This window comes from Thermobia domestica, chromosome 8 (assembly GCF_964235325.1).
Source record: "Thermobia domestica chromosome 8, izTheDome1.hap1.1, whole genome shotgun sequence".
Classification (NCBI taxonomy): Eukaryota; Metazoa; Arthropoda; class Insecta; order Zygentoma; family Lepismatidae; genus Thermobia; species Thermobia domestica.
In genome coordinates, this window is record NC_137461.1 from 47,860,126 (window position 1) to 47,868,984 (window position 8,859).

The 8,859-nt window shown below is 34.4% G+C and overlaps 1 pseudogene; it reads right to left on the bottom strand.

The window, feature by feature from the left end:
• Positions 1-925: 925 nt before the first annotated feature.
• On the bottom strand, positions 926-7,407 carry LOC145692889 (lysine-specific demethylase 5A pseudogene; annotated as a pseudogene).
• Between the last annotated feature and the right edge of the window lie 1,452 nt (positions 7,408-8,859).

Consider the following 8,859-nt stretch of genomic DNA (forward strand, 5'->3'; position numbering starts at 1 on the left):
TCCTAATTAACATAAACATAATTTTAATTTATACATACATAAACGCAAAGCAAGTGAAGCAAGACAAGAAAAGTGAGGCATTTGAAAGCAAGACATGTTATAAAAATAAACTAGAATTATTTTCTTCACCAAGAACTAAATAACAATATTTGCTTATAGTTGCTATAGGATAAATATAGAATGATCCTATTTTGTTATAGTATTATTGATAAACATGTCAGCAAGCTTCAACACAGTTTGAAAGAATTCTGAATTCCTAGGATACAAGATAATATATATTTCATATTTGAGTTGAGCAATAGCAACTTGAACATGTAAAGTTGTACATTTGCGGAACCTGAGTCATTCTGAGCAATTTACTTTTTATTCGAATTTTCCTCAAAATATTCTCTTGGCATATTCAGCAAAAGTAGGTTAAGTACTAACAACAATTAACAAGGAGTAAATGGGATAAAATTAAGATAATAAACAATAATTAACTTGTTACGTGCAAACAAAAACTTTTAATAACTTGACTAACAGTCATCTTTCCATTTCACACTCTTTGCTTTTGCCCTTTCTGAAGATGCCAAGCGCTTACTCTGGTGAAAATTCGAATGAGTAAATTATTAAGATCTTTTAAGCGCATAGAAAAATATGTGTATATTTGTGTTTACAATAAATGCTTCTATGTAATTGTAATATTTGCTTTCAGAACATCTTACTAACTAAAAATATACTTTGTGTTTTATCAGTCGTTTTATAAAGTTATAATTAGCACTATAACATACAACAGCACACTGCTTTAATAACAAGCAGCATATTAAACAAAACAATATATATACATATATGTCATCATTATTTCACTTTATAAAAGTATGCAGCATAAACTTTAGGGCAAAAGTTCAACGCTTGGACACTGGTATTCTTTAATTGTAGCACATGATTTTTTTTTTTTTTTTTTTTTAATTTCTAAATATAAAGCTTTCGCGTAATTTCTATAAAACATAAACAACATTCCACGTCTTTTACACAACTGAAGTAACTATACTAATATATAGATTTACAATATAATTTGCTTTGTTTATCTGTAACTTAGTTACAATTGTTTGTATATTTACAAAATCTGCGCAAGTTATTATCTTAGTTTTCTACACTGTATTACTAACTCCCGATTGCTCAAATTACAGATTAATTGAGCAAACCTGACAGAGAAACTTTTTTTTTCCCTTCAATATGAACATTGCTAAGACTAAATAATGGTTAAAATTTACGGTGAAAAAGAAAAGGGGTAGAAGAATGAATGAAGAGTATAGCAGGGTGCATAATAGAAAATAATCACTGGTCATTGGTCATTTTCAGGACCGTATGCAAGAAGAGGGATCCCCTTTCGAAGTTTCTAGCAAATTATATAAACTTTTGTGTATGTTAAAACCCTAAAAAGATGGTGTACAGATACTAGCATATCCCCAACACAGATACAATCGGGCACACTTTGTTAAGATTATCTAATACTCACTATAATGTCGCTTGGGAATCCTAAATGGACTGCTATTTTCCCAGTATAATTTTGATAACAAATTCTGTTGTAGCATTAATGTACCAAGAGCTAGACATTAGTGGGGAGATTTGGCTTTACAATTATTTTTTTACATTTTATTCAATTGGTCCCTTTCGTACCCAAATATTGAAAATATCGGAGATCACGAACCTAACTGACAACTTTGTGGAACTACCATAAAAACAAACCACGATGTAAAAATAAAAATGATGTTGAAGACGAAGCTCTTCACTACTGTCTAGCTAATGGGAACAGAATTGGACGCCGAATCGTACTTGGAAAATAACAATCTTCTTAGAATTCCCAGGACACATTATTAGGGAGTCCCAATTAATAGCAGCGTATCCCTTCAAATCCACAACATATTCCTGCGTTCCTGATAATTCCATTGTCTACAGTTTGATTCATCAGTCTTATTTTATGGTCCTTAAGAGCTGTTCAGTGAATATATTTAGTCATTCGATTTTTTTTTTTTTTTTTTTTTAAATATTGTTACAGCATATGGATGATATGCTTGAGAAAACATTATTATAATTGACCATTTCTCGTGATATGCAAATTCGTAACACAGAATGCATTCTGTTGGACACTAGTATCCCTGATCCTCTGCATTTTTTTTTTCAACTAAGTAACGTTAGCAATCGAGAATTTGCCAAATATGTGTTTTGTATAAACATTATTACAGCCCTACACTTGAAAAAATATCACTAAGTGTATTTCACTTGCAATTATGTTTGCTATAACTCTGCTTAACAACTCTATATGACTCTATTAGTGTTTGACTAGATCTGTTTTCAAGTCGTCAACATACAAGTACTTTTTCCTTTTTTTTTTTTCAAAATTACAAATATCTAATATACACAATTATAGTGATAATACTATGATAGAAACAATATAAATCACTTCAAAACAATATTTGACACGTTTCTTATAAGTCTTCTTTGATTCAATTTCACACAATAACACAGAACAGCTTTCACTTTACTTCACTATAGTACAAGTCTTTTTTTTTTTCGGTATGAAAAAGCTACTTCTTTGTCTAACCTGTTACATTGTTTTTTTTTTTTTCTTTCCTGCCAACTGAATTTCTCTCTTGTGTGGGTTTCTCCATCTAGTCTAGAATAAACTCTTTATGTTATTATTAACATAAGTATTCAAACTTTGTATCAATTTTTCATTTTTTTTTTTTAAATATTAATTCTTAAGGCACTGGTTCAGTAGCTTTCAAAATTCTCCATATCAAATACGGTTCGTCCAGTCCAAGCTCAAGAAGATCACCTGCTAAAAGTAGTTCTTTCAGTTGTGTTCTCACTCTCCGAGGCAAAGTTTCTGATGGGGAATCCAACTGACAAGGTGATACAAGCGAAGACTTTCCACTGTTTGAAGTTAATTCCACGGCCGACGAACATACCCGTTCTGTAGCATAATCAGAAGGGCGTACGTTACCACACTCTTTGTTTGCAGCTGTTTCAGAAACACAAATATCACTTAGAGCTATGTTATTCCCGGTTAAATTTATCGTACCTGAAACAAGTGACGTGTTCAACGAATCTTGATCTGAAATACTTAGTTCACGCATGCCTTCCTCGAGTTGGTGTTCTCTAGTTGTATTACTGAGTTCACTGTTATTGGCTTCTTTTAGCGCAACTGCTTTGAAATGCTCAGATGACAAACCTAACTTACTCATTAAACTAGTTAATTCTGGATTACGCAAGATTTTATTTGCACTACCCAGCCAACTTAATGCTCGCCCTGTTAAATACAATAAGGCGTCTCCCTCTGGCAATCTAACTGGTATTGCGTGCAGTTCTTCCAGCAGTGTCAGAACTTGTTTTAATTTCGGTCTTTTTGATCTTACACAGTTTGGGCAGAGAAACCTGAAATCTTCTAGTAATTCCATCACTGATTCTGGCATATCTCCACCCACATTTTGTTTAATCGTATCTGGCAATGGTACGCAACTTTCATGAAAATAATCTCTGCACAATTCACACTTTAACATCGTTTCAGAATACTCTTTCCTACAAATGCAATACTTCGAATTTTTCTTCATATTCTCCGCGGCTCTCTTCCTGACATTTTTCCATCGAAGCAACTTCATGTTTTTCATTTCATCTCTGAAAGCTGAAAGTAATTTGGTTCGTCCTAAAGATTCATTCTTTTCGGCAGATGCTAACAGCTGATGTGCTAATGACATTTCTTGGTTGTTGTCCTTCTTAAGAACTGAAATGTAGTTTTTAAAATTCGATCTTGGAATAAGCACCTCAAGGAGTGTGTGTTCCGAATTTTCTTTCAGGAACAATTTGGCTGCCGATTCCTTCCACGCCTTCGCATAGGAAACTTTATTTTCCAGATCTGTCAATATTGCAAGATTCATAGGAATTGCACGTCCTTCTTCTATTAATGATTCATATACACCTACATAGTGACGTACTTTGTGTTTGTCATATGATATTCGGATATCCTTGACCTTAGCAAACCACTCTGCGGCCTTCTTGAGTACACACATGGTGGGTAAACATGCAGGAATATTTTCTCCCCGTTTGATCAACGACTTCACACTCTTTATGGAATCACATAACTTACCATTAAGACAATTATTTGCTGCTTTTTCCCAATGCAAGATTGCATTCAGTAAACTCTGTAAGTCTGTCATTACTTTTTGGACCAAAGAATGAGGTTGTAAAAGAGCACCAGAGTCCAGAAATCTTTGAACTGAAGTCACTGTAACTTGCTGTGGATCTTCTCGCAACGCTTTAACTTTTTCTAGCCATCGAATTTGTTGAAACTTTTGCCTCAAACTGTGAACTATAGGTAATTCTACGTTCAAAACTACACCTGACTGAATGCAAATTTCAATTTCCTCGGACTTTGGCATTTCTTTTTGCAATAATGCTTCGGCTGATTTTTGGAACTTCATCACTTTGTCGAATAAGTTGAGGATCTCTTCACCTTCCTTAAAAGTGCACGGAAGTTGGGTAACATCTTTAACAAGTGTTTGTAAGTCACCCAAAGTCAACGGGAACTTAGATTTTCTTAGTAAAACCTCTTCTCCGTTACTTCTATGAATACTAATAATCTCAATGCACTTATCTGCTACCGCAATTACCTTGCGTAATGTTTCTAAGAAGTTTGTACTATGATATTTATTTTCTTCGGCTTCCTTAAGAATTTGTCTCAGATCAGACAATTCTATTTTGTTGAACTCTTTAGAGCTTAACGCTGCCATTATCCTCTTGTCCCAAGATTCTGAAACCTTTTTCAAACCTAAGACCATTGAATCCAGCTCACTTAAAGTGAACCTATACTTTAATTCAAGCGACTTCAGAGGACATGTACATAAAATATCATAATGCCGCAAACACACCATCCCGACTGAAGTGCATCTAGCACAAGTTACTGCAGACAGAAAGCATGTCGTCTTGCATATGTTACACACTCTTGTATCATCAGACACCGATTCAAAAAGGAGTCTTGAGCATTTAACTATTCCTGCTTCGGAAACCTTTCTACGAAGAACTCTCTCTGACAAAATCATTTTTACCATCTCATTGTACACTGCAGAAGCTGTGACTCGTTTAAGTAATGCTGGTTTCAACGCCATAGTACAAATAAGTTCATCATGAGAAAAGACACAAAACCTTGTCAATGTTGCATAGTGACTGATGCACTCTCTGCCTATCGGAAGCCAATTTGGAAGTGCAAAATTTACAGCTTCTGCGAAGTTGTATCCTTGATTGAAACCACAATGATAAGCTTTTGGAAACGTTATGACGAATTCTCCAGCTGATTGATTTACTTTATATACCGGAATTGCTTTATTCATCAGAATGTTAGGATTCATCAAGGTTACCAATTGGTGAAGGAGATCAGGCTGTGACTGGAACAGCTCCGGAGCCTCTGCTTTCATTGTTTCTTCAAAATTTTCAGCCTTGGCACCAGGGACACAATACCAGGTTTTCGGTTCGCCCCAATGTAAGTAATTGATTGAATATGTCCAATGGTCTTCAATATGCCAGCAAAAAGCAGCAAAACACATTCCAACATACATCCACGGAACTTTCATGCCTGATATATCTGCATTTATCTGTCTCAAAATTGAACCTTCTAGCACCGGAAGATTATTTAAATTCCATGGTGAATCTACATATACATTATCTCCTGTTGCTAAATTGCTTGAAGTCCTAGTTGGAAATCCGGAACCATGGTCCATTGTATGTAAATCTGCACCATATTCTACAATTACGTCTTCTTCAAGTGAAGAAACTATGCGCCAGAACTCCTGTTCAATTGATTTTGCGGGTAAAAGATGGGAAGGCATATTGAAATACTCAGTTTTAAATTTATCAGCCATTTCTCCGAATTGATGCAATGTGTATTCCTTCTTCGACTCTTCAAACCCGAATGCTTCTACACGTTTATCTAGTTGCAATGCTACGTATTTCGGACAATGCCAGTCACCTTGAGGAACCTGAGGGAGTGGGGGATTCAAACAAAACGTATGGTATCTATCACCGCAGCAGTAACACAACAGCATCAAATGTTTCAAGCTTGCACTTTCACAGATTTTACACGTAAATCTTGCAGAAGGAAAATAATTGTTCTTGGATTTTCTATTCCTTGTTTCTCTTTTGGTATCTTCGATTATTTTGGCAAACTCAGCCATCTTTGGTCCTGCTCCAAAAAACTTCAGTCTTTTTAACTCATTATTTTCTTCTTCAGACGTTTCTTCTTGTAACTGGGTTTTCCATTCTTCTTTTTGCTTAATATTATCAATGATACGAGTTTTACTCGATAGGAAAACATCATAAGGATACAGAACTTTCTCGTAACAGTTTTTTAACCAATCACCCGCTTGGTTTAAGCCAACATGCTGATAACACAACTGTCTTGCGATTACTTCCCCCCACTTTCTATTTGCAGTCACTTGCTCCATACCACCTTCTTCTTGCACTAGTTTATGCATAGTATACAAGTCAACTATTCTGTTATTCAACACTGGAACTTTAAATGGGATACCCTGCAGTTCCCAAAATTTGGCTATACGATCCACAAAGTTCAATTTTACTCTTGTTTTTGCCTCTAACTCATTCAATCGTTGAATTCTTGTCTTGAATTTGAACTTCTCTACATCCACAGAGAAAGGAGGTTGCCATGTTGACGGTGGTCTTATTTTGCAAATTCCGTACTGGGATGCCACAGGCACAAGTTTTTCAATGTATGCTAAAGGATCTTCAAACTCTTCCGCTGTTGGTTCAAACACTGGTGCTTCAGGGGGAACAACAAATTCAAACCTCTCTGAAGCTGTCATTTTGAACAGATATTTGAAACACAAAAATAACACTTGTCATGTAACAATGAATACTTCTTGTATTTATGCACCAAACAATAAACAAAAAGCACTCGAAAATAAAACTTAAACTAAGAACTATAACAACAGAGTAAATATATATTTATAATAAAAATATCCATTTCGAAATATACTGTATTCCAAAATACGCCCACCAAACTCACGTTCCAAAATTCCCAAAACCACCACTTGCCCTTCGCTACGCTGTTTACTTTTCAATTGTCCGTTTACATAGTAGGTAGATAAAATTTATTCTTGTTTTGGGATTATTCAGAATTTGTTCAATATACTACTTGGTAAGATTGAACACAATCACATTATTATTTGTGAGCCAGGAAGAAGTAGAAAACCATGGCATCTAATACAGTTGTATTCATGTCTAAAAGAAACTTGTATTCTGTTAAATTCCTTTTCCCAAGTTACCAATATATGTTGATGTGTTGAATGAGTTTTATTTTGATACATCTGGTAACACTGGTATGGTAACACGTTTTCTTTGTAATCAGAAGTGCCAGACGTGCAATCTGGATAGTAGAGGTTTTAATTTTACCCAATATGCCGTTATTGGCAGGACCGAAAAGAGGTTCAGATTCAAGGTATTTTCCTTCCTTCTCTAGACTACAACGTACACAACAGACCTGCCAACCTCACCACAACTTTTGTATGTATAACATAATTTCTGATGTTTGGTCACTTTCCGTAAGGATTTGCGTAGACAGAACATAAAATATGCCATGATTTCGAAACATTAAAATCTGTACATACGTTTAATATATATATATATATAAAGCGGTTGCTAGATGTTGCATGTTCCTTTGTAACGAAACGAAAATATAACGATTACTCCCTTTTCTTAAATTTACAACCTGTAGCATATTTAAATACAGCATATCATTTTCAACGTGGAACATAACTTACAAGTGTTCCACATAACTATACAAATAAATGGGATATTAGAAAATAATGGAAAGAAGCTAACTTTCCATAGGAAAGTTTGTTTTTCTTCTTTTTAAATATTGCCATACTTTACTGGAACAAGAGTTTTATTATAGTTTATGGCAAATAGTGTTGTACATAGAAAAAAAAAACAGTTCGTATTTTTCCAGAAATGTACGTTTTTTTTTAGAAAAAAAAACATTGCATCTCGTTTTTTTCTAAATTTCGTTTTTTTTTTCAAATAGTCATTTGTAATGCATCTTACGTCTATTTAAGTATGAAATATTTTTATGTAGGTGTAATCACCGTAAAATGCAACATAAATTAAACGCTAGATACTGATACGCTACAAATATTTTACAATTTACATGAATACCATACCTATTAACAATTCGGGTTTCAGCAGTTTTCATCAATATCAACTAAGAAATAAAAGTAGAAACGAAATTTTGTTTTTTCGTGAAAGCAGACCTTTAATAAGTACGAAAATAATGTCACGAACAGTATAAAATTCCAATAACTTGTCTAAAGGTAAAAACTAATACTAATTTGCCTAATAGTATTTTTCTAAATGTCATATATAAATAATTTGTCGACTAGATATATATGATATGCAGAGCCGGCTCTACCATATATGCAGTGGCGTATTTACGATTTTGTTTCGGGAGGGGATTTGCTAACTTTCGGGGGGCGGGGCTTTGCCTGAAAATGTGAAAATTCTGCAAGATATTTCATATACTTACTATAGTAAGTACGATTTCGGGGAGGGGGCTTAAGCCCGGAAGCCCTCCTAAATACGCCACTGTATATATGCAACACGTGCATTTGCGTGGAACGGCAAGCTTGGATGGTCCGGCAAAATCTGTCATAAGTATATTATTTAAATTCAATATTTCTTGTTGGAAACAGACTTCATGATGATGGTAGTTACATTTACTAAGCTGACCTTCTATTTGAATACTACATTCATAAATTATGTTTAGGTTGCATTAGTTTAAGGCCACATGGACAATGCTAAAGCAAATGGTCGAAT